At 43.3% G+C, this 17,015-nt stretch overlaps 1 long non-coding RNA gene across 1 annotated transcript; it reads right to left on the reverse strand.

The window, feature by feature from the left end:
• Positions 1-624: 624 nt before the first annotated feature.
• LOC144584138 (uncharacterized) lies at positions 625-10,456 on the reverse strand. Its single transcript, XR_013538214.1, has 3 exons — positions 5,069-10,456; positions 1,493-3,360; positions 625-1,396 (listed from the first exon to the last, which is right to left on the reverse strand). It is a non-coding gene; the product is annotated as an uncharacterized LOC144584138 (long non-coding RNA).
• Between the last annotated feature and the right edge of the window lie 6,559 nt (positions 10,457-17,015).

Genomic DNA, 17,015 nt, shown 5'->3' on the forward strand with positions numbered 1-17,015 from the left:
ATGAGAAAGCCAAGGTTTCATTAGCCTTTCACAAATTCATTTCTCTACAGCCTTGTAATCTATGTGTGTGAGAGAGAGAAACAACTGTAGCAGGCAATTACAAAGTGTGTTGCCAAGCTGGGCTACAAATGGCCCACCTTTTCCACTTCTTTTGAGCTTGAAGAGTGGATGGCTACTCCGTCTTCTTCATCCATAGCTTCTTGTCCACAGGAACCATCTTTTCAGCTGAGCAGGTGCCATAAAGCCAACACTGGCTCAGTCCATTCAACCATTCCTTGGAGCAGTGTTCCTCAACCTTGGGCCTCCAGATGTTCTTGGACAACAACTCCCAGAAGCCTTCATGACCACCTTTGCTGGACAGGATTTCTGGGAGTTGAAGCCCAAGAACATCTGGAGGCCCAAGGTTGGAGAACACTGCCTTGGAGGACTGAGGCACATGCAAAGGGCTCTTGAACCCTCTCCACTCTGGCGTTGCACAGCTGAGGTTTGGACAGCTCTCTTCTTGTGCATAGCTTGACAGGAGAGCCTCCTCAAGAGATATTGTCAAAGGACATGTGATTCCTCCCATGTTCCAAAGCATGGATGCCACACTGGCTGTGGGATTCTGTAAACAACAATCTAAAACTTGGCACCTTTTCCATTTTCTGACTCCACTGTGCAGGGGTCTTTTACCCATTGAGGGTTGTGGGGCATTTTAGGGGATAAAGGGCCAGCCATGTGCTATATTCCACTCTGGAAACTGGCTGAAGAGGTCAAGTGGACCGTGGCAGGCATACATCTTACTATAGGAGAGGAATTATTAAGAATATCAAGGCAAAAGTCGCTTTCAAGGATTCTGACAATCAAAGGCGAAAGAATGCTGTGCATTCAGATCAAGTGGATAAAGGTTGTTTTCTTTTAAATCAAAGAAAAGGGGGGAAGCACTCTGAACAAGCTCGAAAACAGGATAGCTGACCTTCTTAGCTTATTTATTTCAAAAATGTCTCCAGTGCAGAATGTGTTTGTCATCCTAAAAAGCTCCTTGACCCTCTGCCTGATGAAAGCTAATAGCAGGTATACTTTGGAGCGAAATGTAGAGAGAATCCTGCAGCATGGTGTAAGTCTATCTGGCCACCTGAGGTCACAGAGTCATTGACCGTGGTTGGGTTTTAAGCAGTGCCTGCTTGCTTGTTATGAACGCTAATGATGGTGGAAGCTGCCTGTGATGAGCTGAGGGTCACCGTAGGGCATAGGTGCGTCATTCCACAGCAGTTGTTCTGGCTGGGGTCATGTGCCGCTTTGCTTAAAGATGCACACAAGGTCACCCGAGGCAGAAATTCATCCCCACTCCAGAGGCTCCTTAGCATGAAAACGGATCAGGTCTACCAATGGAAAACATAACACGGCGCTTGGTAGTCTAGAAGAGGGATAGACAACAGTGTAAAAGAAAATTCAGACAAGTGCAGAGACTTTTGCTCAGGAGAAGAATATCAGAGATTTTTAAAAATCATACCTTTTTTGATAGCCAGAGAATGCTGGCTTGGGGGAAGCTGGAATTTGGAGACTTCAAAATGTAACTTTTCCAAGCTCTGGATTCCCTGTGGCCACTACCTACTCAATTTCATTGAACAAGCTTGACAGCTTCTCTGGCTTCCTTGACCTCAAGATGGTATTTCAATGAGCTTAGCAACACTTGATGTTTAATTCCCTTCTCTTGCAGTCCATCATTCGTTTAACACCAACAGAGTCCTGGATGTAGAGCAGTGGTTCCCAACCTTGGGTAGCCCAGATGTTCTTGGAGTGCAATTCCTAGAAGTGTTCGCCACCAACTGTGCATCCCGGGGATTCTGGGAATTGCAGTCCTAGAACACATAGGTTACCCAAAGTTGGGAACCATTGAATTAGAGGTCTTCCAGATGCATAATAACTATGCGAGAAAGAAAGTCGTCTCAGTGATTCCTTCACCCGACAGCTGCAAAAATCTCACTAACAATGACTGCTGTCTGTTGATGTGCAGCCCCGTACCAGATGAAACCATGGCTGGAAACAGCCAGACTCCCCCTTATCTTTTAAAATGTCAGCATCACTTTAACTCTGTCCTCAGCCTGACTGAGGAAAAGCTGCTTTTCTCTCCGGTAATGTGAAGCAAAAAGTTTGCATCCAGCAGAGAGTGATTAAGGATGAGAGATGGATCGCTCTCCTCCGCCCGCTTGTCCACAGCTCTGTCAGGTCCTCTCAACGTCTGGAAACCCCAGGCAGCCAAAAGGTCCCAGCACAAAAGGGAGAGAGGAAAGAGGAGCCAGGATTATTGACAGATCAAATCAGGCCCTGGGCTGAAATGAAGTCTTGTTTCAGGCTTGATCAAGTGCAAATTGCTCCAAGGGTGAGCTTTCCTCTTCACTCTGAGAAGATACGGATGAGTTGATGCGGCTGACAGGAAGGTAGAGGATTCCAAACTGGCTGTTTCTCAAATGTCCCTATGAGCATGAAAGTTCTCCTCTGTGTGGGGATCCCAATATCCAAGAGAAGCTTTTCCTCCATGGAAGCCATGGGCTTCTTCAGTAGACCCTGGACAGAAGGTGAAGCCCAGGTAGCTCTGTTTGTCAAGATAGAGGAATGGCGAGAGGCTTGAGGGAATGATGAGCGTAAGGAATATTCAATAAGTTCATCCTTCTCGTGGGTTTGGACTCTCTCAGCTCAACTAATTTTGAAGATGAATTATCTCCAGGCAGCACCAAGACAAAGGCAGTGGTCTCCCCCCACCCCCTTTCTTCATGGACTAGATGACAGCCAATAAACCAAAACTGAATACAGAGATCCTACTGCTAGGGGGATCATCAGACCAGGCAGAGGGAAACCTACCTGACCTTGATGGAGTTACACTCCCCCTGAAGGATGAGGTCTGCAGCCTGAGGTACTCCTGAACCCAGCATTTTCTGTGGAGGCTCAGATATCATCCATGGCCAGGAATGCTTTTTATCAGCACTCTTTGGTTGTCCAGTTGCACCCCTACAAGAAATGCCTAGTAAAAATTGTCCATGCATTGATAATCTCAAAAAATAGATTACTGTGGTGCTCTCTATGTAGGGCTGCCCTTGGAATCAGTACAGAAACGTCAGCAGGTCCACAATGTGGCAGCTAGGCAGATTTCTAAGATTCTGATTTCTGTCATTCAAGGACGAGATCAGCTCAGATTTCCTTCCCTTGTGGGAACAGTAAGTGACTTGCCTTTAACGTTCCACCAGCATCATCCATCTGAGTCAGTCATTCTGTCGCTGCTGTTGCTGCTGCATGGCTACTGCTGTTCCTTTCTCCTTAAAGAATTGTTGCTCGAATTGCCACAATGTGCTGTTGAGTTGGCAGCATTTTCATCTAAGGATCCTGCTGGGCATAAGAAGCAGGATGTGGAATTATTAAAAATCTAAGCCCAAATGCTTAAGAAACAGAAGCCAATAAAATAAGATAAATGTTGGTCCATTAAGTCCAATATACTCTGTTCTGACAGGCAGCATCTCATGGGGGTTTCAACCAGGAGGACTCGTTTCTACTTGGAACTCCTTGGTGGAACCCCAAAGATGTACAAGCCAGGCCTGGCCCGGCTTTGCTTCCACAATCCAATGTGGTTTCTCTGCTCAGAGTGATAGGATCACTATACTCTTCACCTTCCAGGAACTCCTCTTCGAGGCTTTGCTCCTGGTTAGCAAGGCTTCCATCCTGGTGTATCTTCTTCAGCCATCTGGCTGGTTCTGCCGTTGCTCTGCTCACCCTCCCTCTGTGACCACAGGCTCAGAAAAAGCCCCTGGGAGAAGAGAGCAGTGAGCCTTCCTCTCCCCTCCTCTCTCTTTTTCAACCAAAAAACAAATTGCATTGAAATGTGGGAATGATTCAAGCCTTTTCGGCTGACATTTAGTATCTGAAGCCCAGCTGTTTGTCTGATAACTGTCAGCCAGGGAGATATCCGGGGTGCCCGCCTGCTGTTGGTTTTTGCTGATAATGGAACAAAGCAACCACAGATCTGAAATGCTGGCTGGTCTCCCCTTGAGATGAGACAGATATTTCACCATGCTTTTTATAGTGCATATATTCAACTGGTTAAGCCTCTGGCTGGCACGAATTTGTAACAAGAGGAATAAGAGTCCTGAACGTCCATGCCACCAATATGCCCCCATCTCTGAAGACCTTTTGTAACAACAACAACAACAACATGAACAACAACTACAAAAACAAAAACAACAAGAACAAGAACAAGAACAAGAACAAGAACAACAAGAACAAGAACAAGAACAAGAACAAGAACAAGAACAACAACAACAACAACAACAACAACAACAACAACAACAACAATGGAAGGAAGGAAGGAAGGAAGGAATGGAATGGAATGGAATGGAATGGAATGGAAGGAAGGAAGGAAGGAAGGAAGGAAGGAAGGAAGGAAGGAAGGAAGGAATGGAATGGAATGGAATGGAATGGAATGGAATGGAATGGAATGGAAGGAAGGAAGGAAGGAAGAATGGAATGGAATGGAATGGAATGGAATGGAATGGAATGGAATGGAAGGAAGGAAGGAAGGAAGGAAGGAAGGAAGGGAGGGAGGGAGGGAGGGAGGGCCCCATCAGATCCCTAAACCACTGAGCTATCCAACAAAGCTCTCTCAAAGATTTTTCTTTGTTTATATGTTACAAAGGTATTCCTCCTTTTCCCCAAAGCATTCAAGGCTGTCTCACTCCCCCACCTTCTCTACACAAGAACCCTGTGTGGTAGGGCAGACAGTCAAAGAGTAATTGGCCCCAGGACACAAATTGAGTTTCATGGCCCCCTGAGGATTTGAAGCCAGGTCTTCTGAGCCCCTAGCCCAAGACTTTAACTGAGATGCCAGACTATCTTGATATTTTTTACAATGTCAAGGTTCCTATCACAAAACATGAATCAATGTTGAAATAATTCCATGGAGGTTCACATCATAGAAAACCATAACTGCCGACAGAAAGAAACAGGAGCAAGCAGGAGGAAATACCTCTCGTCACTAACCACAAGCATTTACAAAAGTTACTCTTCTTTTTCTTTGACTGCAACTCCTGGGCTTATTTACCCAGCTCTCTCCCATCCAAACTGAATACAGGATAGGATGCAGTTTACATCTGTATATTCCTTTGCTTTTGATGTGCCTTGTGGGGGAAAAAAAAGAAAAATGTGATCTATGGCCTACATGGATACGAACAATGAGAGAACACAACTTTTACTTCTAGCACGGGCACAAGCAGGCTTTAGTCAATGAGTACATTCATCTGCTAAGGGTTCCATTAGGAAAATGCAGAAAAATGCACATATTTTCTTCCTGCAAAAATGAACAGAAAAATAAATCCATAGAGAAATGGGTTGGAATGGAAGTGCAAAAAGAAGAATGTTCATGGAAACAAAGTGGACAGATCTGTCCATACATGACTAAGCCATTCTTGAGAGAGGTTCTATCTTGGCAAATATGGCCAAGGAATCAAGATCAGTAGAATTCCTCTTGAACCTTGCTTTAATCTCCTTCCCCTAAAGCTCCAGAACTGTAATTTAAGCACCCCATTCTCCTAGCCCTCAGTGATCCTCCAATCAAGTTAAATTTCCCAGGCTGATGAATCCGTCATAACTAGAGAAGCTTCCATTTTGCACTAGAGGACAAGATAGCCTTCTCAGGAGCCTCAGCCTCTGATCGATGAATCTGATCCATGCTTGATCTTCCAGATTTCTTTGTTACTATAGTTCTCAGCATTTAGCAAACCATTATCAGGCTCAGAAAGTATCCAGAGATAAGAGTGTCTGCCGGGATAACCTGGGTTAGAACAGGATCACATCTCTCTGTCAGGATAAAAGAAACCCTGGCGTAGGAAGAACAGACTCATTATTCCCTGGAGGGATATTATTCTCTAGCAATGGCCATTCTTTAGAATTGCCATTAGGAAACATTCTTTTTACTATTATTTTTCCTTTTATTTTTCTACCAAAAAAGGGGGGGGGGGGTTGATGCTGTTGCCTAGCAACACTCCTTCACAGGAACATTGCTGAGATCCTAGTGCAATATGATCTGAAAAGTTATGGAGGTTTCTTTTCTCTTCCTATCTTCTTTTTGCTCCGGAGGTTGTTTCAACGTAAGCATCTTAGGTATCCAGATAAGAGAGACAGTTTCCTTGTACTTGTAGACTCCCTCGATTTCAAGTTTTTTTTTTTTCAGATCTCTTTCTGAGGCAATGTACCCTCATCATAGCTGGTTGAGTAGCTCGGTGGCTTAGATATCAGGCTGCAGAGCCAGACGTTGGGAGTTTGATTCTCCGTTGGGTGTCCTGGAAAAAGACCCATCCTATGTGGCCTTGGGACAGCCATTCTCCGTCTCATGATCTGCCCAAAGTTTCATCATTTTTGCTTCCAGAGAAAGTTCAGGCTTAAAAACATGTCGGTTTAATTCAATCAACTTGAAAGCTACGTTAAAACATCCTTTAAAAGAAGTAGAGCACCCACCCATTACCAGCCTAAGCTTTTCTTGAAAGGGAGTTCCAAAATGCAGGAGAACCACCATAAAGAAGACAGACCTCTCCCAGTGGTCACATCTCCACCAAAACTCAGTTGCTCCTCAGAAGACATTTTTCCTGCTACTGTTGTGTGCAACAGTGGTGTTGTCATAGTTCCCACTGTATGACATCACTGGTGGTGAGTGACACCATTCCTACTCTCTATACATCTGATTAAGGAAATCAGCCCCAAGTGCTCGCTGGAAGGACAGATCCTGAAGCTGAGGCTCCAAGACTTTGGCCATCTCATGAGAAGAGAAGACTCCCTGGAAAAGACCCTGATGTTGGGAAAGGGTGAAGGCAAGAGGAGAAGGGGAAAACTGAGGATGAGATGATTGGACAGTGTCATTGAAGCAAACAACATGAATCTGACCATACTCCTGGAGGCAGTGGAAGACAGGAGGGCCTGGCGTGCTCTGGTCCATGGGGTCACAAAGAGAAAGAAAATAAGGTATTTGCTTCTTCTCTATGTCTTGGGATGGGGAGAGAGAGCTTCCCGTTCCTTGTCCCTTCTGTCACCATGATTGAGTGCTGACGCCACCCTTGTCTACATTGGTTGAAAGCCAGAGGATCAATCTTCCTTCCACTGAGGGGAACTGCTGAATCTTGAAGAAGGGGCGGACAGTTTTGTGATTGCAGCCTGCCAGGTTGATTTGGAAGAGCCACCTTCCATCATCTCCTGAAACAGAAACAATCTGCTTTGTATGCAAAGAAGCAACAGGTTTCTCCGTTCTTCATCCCTACAATTAAAGGTTTCTAGTTAATGCAATCCTTGGTAACAGTGGCTTTTTTCTTCTTCTTTTTTCCTTTTTTTCTCCATTACTAGCACTTATTAGTAGTTACAACTCTGAACACACTCCACCTTTTCTGATAACAGAAGCTAAGCAGGGTCAGGCTTGGATGGGTGATCAGAGGGGAATACCAAGGATCTCCTGATAGGGCTAGGAAAGGATACTGCCTGAAACTATGAAGAGCTACTGAATAAGTGTTGACAATACTGAACTAGATGGATCTTGAGTCTGAATCAAACAGCTTCCTAACCTCATAGTTTTCTATTTTATACAGATAGATAATGACTGGAACTCTGTGTGTCAACAGAAAACAAATGGCATGGGGCACTGAATTTACTTTCTGGGGAATCTCAGCTTCCTTTTGCAGAGAAAGTAAGTTTCTAGTCCTTAACAGCGACAGAAATACGCTTGAAAATCATGATAAAACAAACAAATAGAATCTCCCAATGGAAATAACAATCGAGAATTGTAATCTCACATGTACAAATGAGGTCCAAGCTGCATCATTTATACAAAATCTTAGTGTAGGTTTTGGACTATCCAAATACAGTAGCTAGCAGATGTGTTACGCACAGCCCTAAAAGCTGTGACTTTTTAGGGATTTTTTGTGAATATACTGGCTGGGATTTGTAGCCCCCCAAAGTACCTTTTTGAGACATACATGGATTCTCCCAGTTTTTACAGTACTATGATGATTATTCTTCCTGCACTCCATCTGCAAACAAACCACAAATATTCAAATGGGATATTTTCTGAGCTAGGAAAACTGTGATCCCTTCATTAAATGGACCTTTGCCTCTGAATACTCTACAACAAGCAGCCTAAACAATTCCAGTTTCAGTTCAAAGAAATTAATTGGTGATACTTAGGTGAAATTAAGAATGAATGTTCAAGTGATGGCTGCATTTTAACCTTGGAATAATATTGAGACAAAGTAAACACCAGAGAAATTACAGTAGAGCAGGCACATACAATGCTGTTTGGGGAGAGGGGGAAGGATTATATATTGAAATGGGAGCAAACGCTGCATAAATCTACATGCCATTAATGGGGAATGTTTCCTGAAAGTACCACCCAGGCTGAATATTAAGTGCAATAAACATTAAACACAACAAAAGGGCTACTTGATTGGGAAGAAATATATCACAGGAAAGACAAAGGGGAAATGCATCAGCTATTTCTCAAAAATAGGCTTTTCTGTATTCTTTTGCCGGATAACATAAATACGCATTTTCAGATGTACATTAGAAAGGAAGATACAGGACTAGCCTGGCTGGCTCAAAATGAGGACCAAGGGATGGTGTTGTAAATAAGAGAAGATCAGGCTGCAGTTGATGCGAGATGAGACTTTAATGATGCCAAGGACCGCCAACATTTTCAGATCACAGCCCAGAGCTTGAGGATGGAGTGGGGAAATGCCTTTTGGACTACAGTTCCCAGAATCTTCCATCCAAGTGAGTCTGGACATTGTAGTCCAAAAAGAGTTAATTTGGTGTCCCCAATAGGCTTTTGCATAAACAAGAATAGAACTTCCCCCCTCCACTGTTGAATCCTTTTAATGCAAGGCATCTGTCTGTGTGTGTGTGTGTGTGTGTGTGCGCGCACACACACACACACACAGAGAGAGAGAGAGAGAGAGAGAGAGAGAGAGAGAGATTTCTCTTCCCCCTTTCCCTGTGTGGAAAACCCACACAGTGGCCTAGGGGGCCAAGAGCAAGCTTTGAATGTCGGGAGTTCCCCTTCTAGGGCCAAACTTCATCTCACCTCTTAATTAAAATTATACAATTTCTGAGCTGTGTCCTCCTTATTTAATGACATAGGTCTGTGCAAATATTTCAGAGGAGGAGTTGCAGCTCCATGCATGCCTGTGGATTCTGCCAACCAGAGCACAGGGGGAAAAATATTTTCGTCTATAAATCCCAAAATCTAGGGATGCTGTCTTTGGAAATGTGTTGCAATCCTATATATGACTTTAGCCCTTCTCTGTTTACTAAACTTTGCTTCCAGGGAATTGTGGGCTAAGTGACGTCCCTAGAAATCCTTCTGCCTGTCCTTCTGTGCCGTTTAAGCCCTGTAGAGAAGTATTCTAATAACAGGAGCAAGATTTGGGGGGAAATTGTACATTGCATGGGAAAATGGTTCAAACACAACACACACTCATGCTGAGTTTGGAGAGGTTACTTTAGGGCAGCTGCAACTTGAAATCCTCCAGCAACATGGCCAGTGGTCATGTAGACCGGAGGGACTCTGGATATTGCCATTTTTGGGGGGAAAAAATGGAACTTTTCCAAGCTTGGCACACAACCATGAGCAGCCCCTCTGCACCTGCACGAGGACCAACTGCTCAGATCGGTAGCAGATTGTTATGTCATGCTTTGGACATCAAAAGAAACGGCTTCAAATCAGAGTGGGATTGATATGCGAGATGGCTTGACACTGTACCAAAAGCCAGGCTCAAAGTCAAACGGCCGCGAGACACCAGCAGTGGCTTGTAGAGGTGGAAGAGTCTCTGTGCTATGAATTCTTGTGGTTTTTTTCTCATGACTGCCTAACTATTTAAGAACAATTACTCCTTACACAGTGGCTCTCCTCTGTGATGAGCCAAAGCATTCTGAACGCAAGTGTTACCCATTTTGGAGCACCTCATCAGGTTCATCTAGATTATCATCTTCATATATAAGCATTTGATCTTTATTAAATTCATTGAACACATGTCCTGTCTGCTTCATCAGGGCTCCAAAGTCAGATATCCTAATGCAAATATAAAAATCATCCATACTAATAGCAGTCTTAATTCTCCTGAGTCCTGATTGTGATGTAGCCATCTATGCACATAAAAGAAGTAGACAGACACTTGGACAAAACTTGAGGTTGGCTGAGATAAATCATCCCACCCTGCCCCCACCAAAAAAAAAACCTGACCCAGTGAGAAGAATCAGCATCCTCCTTAGAAATGGAAGGCTAACTGACAACTGAAGGGTTGGAGAATCTTGGGGGAAAGGGTGGTTCCATTGTGTTGCAGCATTTTGCATTAAATGAAAGTGTGTATTAAAATGAACAGTGGATGAAAGTGGAGATAATCACCTGGCAGCTCTACTTTGATGGTCTTCCTGCCTTGAGCAGGGGGTTGGACTGGATGGCCTTGTAGGCCCTTTCCAAATTCACTCTTCTATGAGATGTAAATCAGTGCCCTCCTGATTGACATATACAGTGGTGCCCTGCATAGTGAGGTTAATCCATTCTGGATTAACCTTCGCTATGGGGAAACATCGCTATATGGAACGGAAAAGCCCATTCCAAATGGGCTCAAACTCACCGTTCTCTGATGTTTCCCCCATCCGGCCGCCATTTTGCGCCCTCGGTAAGCGAGGGCAGGGCGCGAAAACACTGTGCTCGGCCATTTCGGGCGTCCAGCGGCCATTTTGGAACTGCCGAACAGCTGATTTTTAAAAATCACTATGCGAAGATCGGTAAGCGAAACGCTTACTGATCGTCGCAACGTGATTTTTGCCCATTGGAACCGTCGGTATGCCTTCGCATAAGCTATCCAAAAAAACGGATCGCTATGAGTAATCTCATACCCTAACAGCACCCTCAAGATATTCCAGTTGATGAACCAGTGCTGCATGGTCTTGATGTCCCTTCACACAGACTGAGCCAGACTCAGGTTACAAATGTACCCAAATTATCCACATTAAACCAACGGGCTGGGTTTTATCGTACTGGCATTTGTCCTCGCTGTTCTTCTTTGCCTGATTGCTACCTTCTAAACAAGCTTTCCCCGCTCTGTTTTATATTTTTGGTCTGTTTTCCACACCTTTTGTCTGGTCGCTGTATGAATGTGAATGGCTCTGGGATGAATCATGGCAGCATCTTTTAAATGTCACTGCCAACCATATACAGGGCTATGAGGATGGGAGGTAATGAAGTTTTGCCTTCCTCTTGGGTGAACCTCTGGAGTTCGTCCTCATTTCAGGTGTACAAGGCTTTTTACTCCTGCTAGAAATCTGTAGTTTTGCAACTGAGGGGCAAAAAAGCCAAAATTAAAAGATTGAAGATCCAGCTGACTAGCAAGATCAACTGCATGGTGGATACTCCAACAGTTTCCAGTGTGCAGCTGGCCTGCATATAGCTTGGCTAGGAGTAATAGGATGGTAAGAGTGGGTTAAGTGTGGCCAGTTCTCCCTTCCTAGAATGGGCACAGTTCTCTGTTTAAAGGACTGTCAGAGAATATTCCACCTTTTGAAGATCTTGTCCTGATAAATCCAAGTTTGATTGAAAGAGCAGAAGAACCAGAAGAAGGGAGATCAGCAACCTCAGTGTTACCCATAATCCACAGTGACGGGCCCCTGGGCAGCAGACTTAGCAAGTATACAAGTCACCTGCTCACAAGCTTACCTGTTGGGGTGGGATGCTCTGCACTTCCTGTTCAAATTATGCAAATCATGCCCAATTTGCAAATAGGTGACCTCTTTTGTCCTCTTTTCAAGGGGTGTGTGTCCCTCTTTTGGGTGAAGTGTAAGTGGCCACCCTATACCCTGCAGGGACTTGCCACCAGTTCCAGGTTCCTCTCTTCAAAGAAAGAACTGACTTCAAAATCGGGAGCCAGTGGGGAAGAGAGGATGCTGCTGATGGACCAAGAGGTAGAGGATGCCCATTCAGTGTCACCATTGTAGCATCTTTAGGAGACCTGTTAAGATGACTAGGGAGCTGGAAAATGATTTTGCTGGGTGCAATTCGCTCAATGAAAGCAGGATTTGCAAAGGAATGTTCCACAAGACCAAACGCCCCTCACCAGAATATGCAAAATCTGCAAAGCTTAACCAGTCTACTCAAGAGTGCATCATTTAAAATGTAAATGGCTAAAGTGTGTATAACTGAAAAAAAAAATGTGCACATGCACTTCCACCAACAGGGAAAAGTTGTATAAATTAGGCAAATACATAACCTTTGCGGGGGAACCCACAAAATCCTGCCATTTAACACAAAAGAAGGACAGAAAGAAAAGGCAGGGGGAATTAGCAGAAACCCGGCAAAATGGAAGTTGAGGTTTTGAGTTCCCTTGCTGTAGTGGATAGAGTGATGGACTAGGACTCTGGAGAGCAGGGTTCAAATCCCCACTTGGTCATGGAAGTGGAACTGGTAAACTGGTAAATCCCACTTAACTTGAAAACCCAAAGGTTGCTAAAAGTTGGTTCCAACTTGACAGCACAGAACACACACACAAGAAGATTGGAAAGAAGTACTTTATTCTTAGAGGCCAAGAAACAAAGCCCTGGAATATTTTTGTTTAAAATTATTTATTTTTTCCTGTGAGGCGGTTCTTAGACAGCATGCAGTGTCCCATTTGTAATCAAAGCTGTTCTGCAGATTTTATTGCATTTGATCCCTGACCCCTTCTGAGCCTCCCAAATGCTCACAGCCCCCCCACCCCAGGCTACAGATTTATGTTTTCATCTTTGCTCTGTATTTCTCCTGCCTGCCTCTCGGAGGGGAAAGACAGGATTTGCCACAGCATCCAAGGACTTTAGCATCTGGTTTTATTTCACAGCCACCTTCCTCCTGCACAGTTGCATTATTCATCAGCAAGCATGTTTTGTTCGTCATGTGCAAGTGATGGGCCTGCAGTGTGAGGTATCCGATAATGAAACTATCACACTTATGATTGCTTCCAGCAACAGAAGCGATGGGGTCAGGCCAAACTCTAACACAAGTTAGCGACAAACTCCTCAACAGGAAGGAGATCTCTCTCTCTCTCTCTCTCTCTCTCTCTCTCTCTCTCTCTCTCTCTCTCTCTCTCTCTCTCTCTCTCTCTCTCTCTCTCTCTCTCTGCTTAGAAAGGGGGTTTAGCAAACATGGATAGTGGAGAGAAAGGGAACCTTGTTCTTCCTTTGGATGTGTGAAAAGACATGTTGGAAGGCTGGTTAGGCTGCTCCATCCAGTCACTCAAATTTCTGAGCTTGGTCCTGCCCTGTTGCTGTACCCTCCCAGCATCCCAATTTAGAAGGCACTGTATTGACAACAGTGATTTTGCTTTGAAGCCGTTGCCCTTTATTTATTCAGGACTGGATCCAATCGTCAATACCAGCTAGAGATCTGCAGATCTGTGGTTTTGTGGGATTCTGGACATTGTGGCTCGAAACCACAGATCTCAGGTAGTGTGCACCCTTGGAAAGCATGGAACCTCTTAAGTCAACACTTGTGTAAGTCCTACTGATTTGGGGAGGTTTCCTTTGCTCCACCTGACAGGTCCAACATCTTGGAGAATACCAGAGCTGGTAGCCACCACTGTTCTTCAAGGTGCCGGACCTGTTTTGGGAAGAGGTTTCAAGTGCCTTGCAGAGCTCCTGTAAAGTTCTGACTTCATTCCAGAGAGGACTCATTGCCCTGCTGGCACTGATCCTCTAGATGGGATGGAAAATGGGATCTACTGTACCTCTCCTTTTTCATGGAGTATTCCCTCCACAAAACAACATTGGCATATACCATGGCATCCCAATGTTTTCTATATTGCTATTCAATATATATATTTTTGCAGACATAGGTTGAGATGATTCCCGCCCTCCTACAAAGACAACTGCAACATGAGCTTGGCCACCACAGTAGATGGGAGGTGAAGTTCATGAGGTTTATGCAGGAGGTGATGGAGAGGACCTCCAACAAATAGCTCTTCCTGAACTGGCAGTACCAGGATGGATAGACCAATTTCTCAATATAAAGCCACTTCACATGATAGATCGCGCTGTCTTCCGCCTTTGCGTTATGCACAGGGCTAGAGCCACCTGCCTGTCCCACATTTTATAACCTTCGCTTTTGTTCATTCTGTCCCGTTTCTGCATCAGTTGATGTGCTGGTTTTTTTTTTCAAAGTTCGCTGAAAATTCCTATCTCTCTTCCTATGGTGTTCCTCCTAATATTTGTTGATTTTAATGCAATTTCTTGAGTTTTAGGCATTTTTTTAATCTGTTCTCAGTTTTGTGAATTTTTGTGATTTTTTAAAAATAAAGTCTCATCATGCAAAGTTCAGAAACATTTGAAAACTGAAGGGCAAGTGCCTTTTAGTTTACGTATTAATATGAGAAATCTCCATTAGGTTCCTTTTCAGAGAAAGGTAAACCAAGCCAATTCTATCCCATCTTTAGTATATGCATTTCTGGATCACCCTGGATTTGTCATCCTGAAGGTGAATATTTGTCCCTACTGTCTTTCAAGCATGCTTTAATCAGATAGAATACAGAGCAAATGAACAGGCTATGTGGGGTATCTGGAATAGCAATTATAATTTACTTAACATACAATTACTCTATCAAATTATTTTCCTTTTAAATATATGTGTATCTGCACTACATATTAAAAATGAAACATTGCTAAATAAAGAGTTGGCAGCTATTTGGAAAATCTTTTTTTTTTCAGATCTTGCATTTCTTTTCTTTAAAAAAAGAAGAAAGGAAAAAAATCATTTTGAGACATAGTTATAATTGATTAAACAGGAAATTAATCCATGAGTATATTGTATTAAGTATGAATGGATTTAATTTCTCCTGTCACAGGTTTTATGAGTTTGAAATATGACAGCATTAAAGATGTCAAGGAAAGTAACCTAGACAATGGGATAGTTTTTTTTAAAAAAAAAGATATAAAGGAAGATAGAAACCATAGTAATGATATTAGCAGTCTTCTTATAGATGAAGAAAGGTGAGACGGAGGATACAGTGTCCCATGTCACCTTCAAAATACAATGCAACATCAGGAAGCCCAAATTAAAAAAGGCTACTGAGCACTAATTGGTTTCCTCTCACCTTGATACTTTTTTTAAAAAAACAACAACACAAAAACACAAAACAGTGTTTCCTTACTGAAGTCATTCAGCCTTCATTTGCCCTCCTGGTAAATTAAATCCACTGACCACACTCTCTTCCAGCAATGGTCCCATCAAGGCAAGGCAGAGACAGAGAAGCAAAGAATTTAGGAAGTGTGGAAAGGTTGTGCATTGCAAAGCCACAGATTATTTTGAGAGGGGAAGATTGGATTGGTGTGTATCAGAATATAGGGTTGGAGAATCTCAGATATTGTGGTGGGATTTTGGTAATTTCCTTTTTTTAAAGTTAGGTAAAAATAAAGCAGCAGCAGCATCAATGGCAGCAGAAGAATTTGTGTGTAAGAGAGAAGTAGCCCAGTTTCTCAGCATCCATCCCCTTCACAGTAACTAACACTTTGCATGTTTAAAAAATCACTCTAAAAGCATCCAAGTACAAAAAAAAATCTTTACATACAGACAATCTTCAGTTATACTCAGGAGTATAAAAGAGAGGGAAAAGAAATAAACCGCAGTCTCGAATGTATGGGAGACTTATTCTACCATGCAGCCATGTGGTTGGAGGTCAGAAAAGAAGAGAGCAAACAAGTAACAGAAGTGAGGCAAACAAACAGGTGGAGAGCAAGGGAAAGCCAGTGGCAGGGAAAAGATCTTGGCTAATTGGTTAGTGGCAAAAGACAGTCAACTTACAATGTGAAAGCTTCCTTCTCCCACTAAGCCCCTATGTTAGGCTGCATGCAAGATTGTTTTCTCGAATATATATCTTCAGAGTGGAATAGCATATTGTGATGCCAGAGGTTTTTTCCTAAAGTCAGTTGCCATTTTGAATAGCATAGCATGACACAGATAACTCACTTATATATTTATAAGGCTCTACTTACCATAAAGTGAATGTACAGAAGCCAGATTCCATTCTGGGAGAGCAAGCATGCATATCTGTTATGTAAAAATAAGAATAATAAAAAAAAAGAAATGCAAAGAGTCTTTGGACGTATTGAAGACTAATATGTCTTCTTTGGAGTGACCTCCGATAGATTGTAGCCAACCACTTCAGATATAGATGAGACATGGGCTGCAGATCATGAAAACTTATGCCAAATTAAATTTGTTCAGGTGTCCCAAAGATCTTTTTTTGTGCAGAGTCCAGGCATACACAGTTCCCTCCTCTACCCTCTCTCATAGGGTTTGATGTTTTCTTGTTCTTGAGATGAATTCAAACATATAATCCCCTTCCCATTGATGTTCTAAGATGGTATTTTCCTTGGAACTCTGGACTACATGATTTGTCTGCATCTGCACATCACTTCTGAGTGGCTCACACTACTCAGCAATAGGTAATGGATGCAGGGTTGCTGTTTTTTAATTGAATAGCCATCCTGAGATGTTGACGCAGCAGGAGACAGGCCGGTTGGCATTCCCGGTCAGTTTATCTCCATCGAGGGCCATCAGCTTGACAGCGTTTCGCTCTTATCTCAAGAGGCAGATCTCTCGTTTCTTTGCAGTGGTGCTGATGCCCCATCTCTCAGCAACTTGGCCTGTGGAACTGTGACAGGAGGTAATAAAAGGCCTCATGCTACCTGTACAAGATGAGCTATGGGATTCAGAAGCAGAGGAGACAGGCCACATCCTGTAGTGATTCATTCCTCTCTTTGGAATCTAGACATTAAAAATAATGGTTGGGTGTCTCAGATTGAGTAGAGCTATCATTGCATCTGTAGGAATGAAATACCCACCCCAAAAAAAGAGGAGAAAAAGATGCTTCTCCCCAAGTGAGGTTATGTAAACTTGAGAAATAGACTGGTCTATGAAGAAGCAATGGGCAAGGGGACAAAACGTAACTTCCTGTTCAGCTCTCAGAGTAGATTGAAAACTCTGGTGT

This window comes from Pogona vitticeps, chromosome 8, assembly GCF_051106095.1.
Source record: "Pogona vitticeps strain Pit_001003342236 chromosome 8, PviZW2.1, whole genome shotgun sequence".
NCBI lineage: Eukaryota > Metazoa > Chordata > Lepidosauria > Squamata > Agamidae > Pogona > Pogona vitticeps.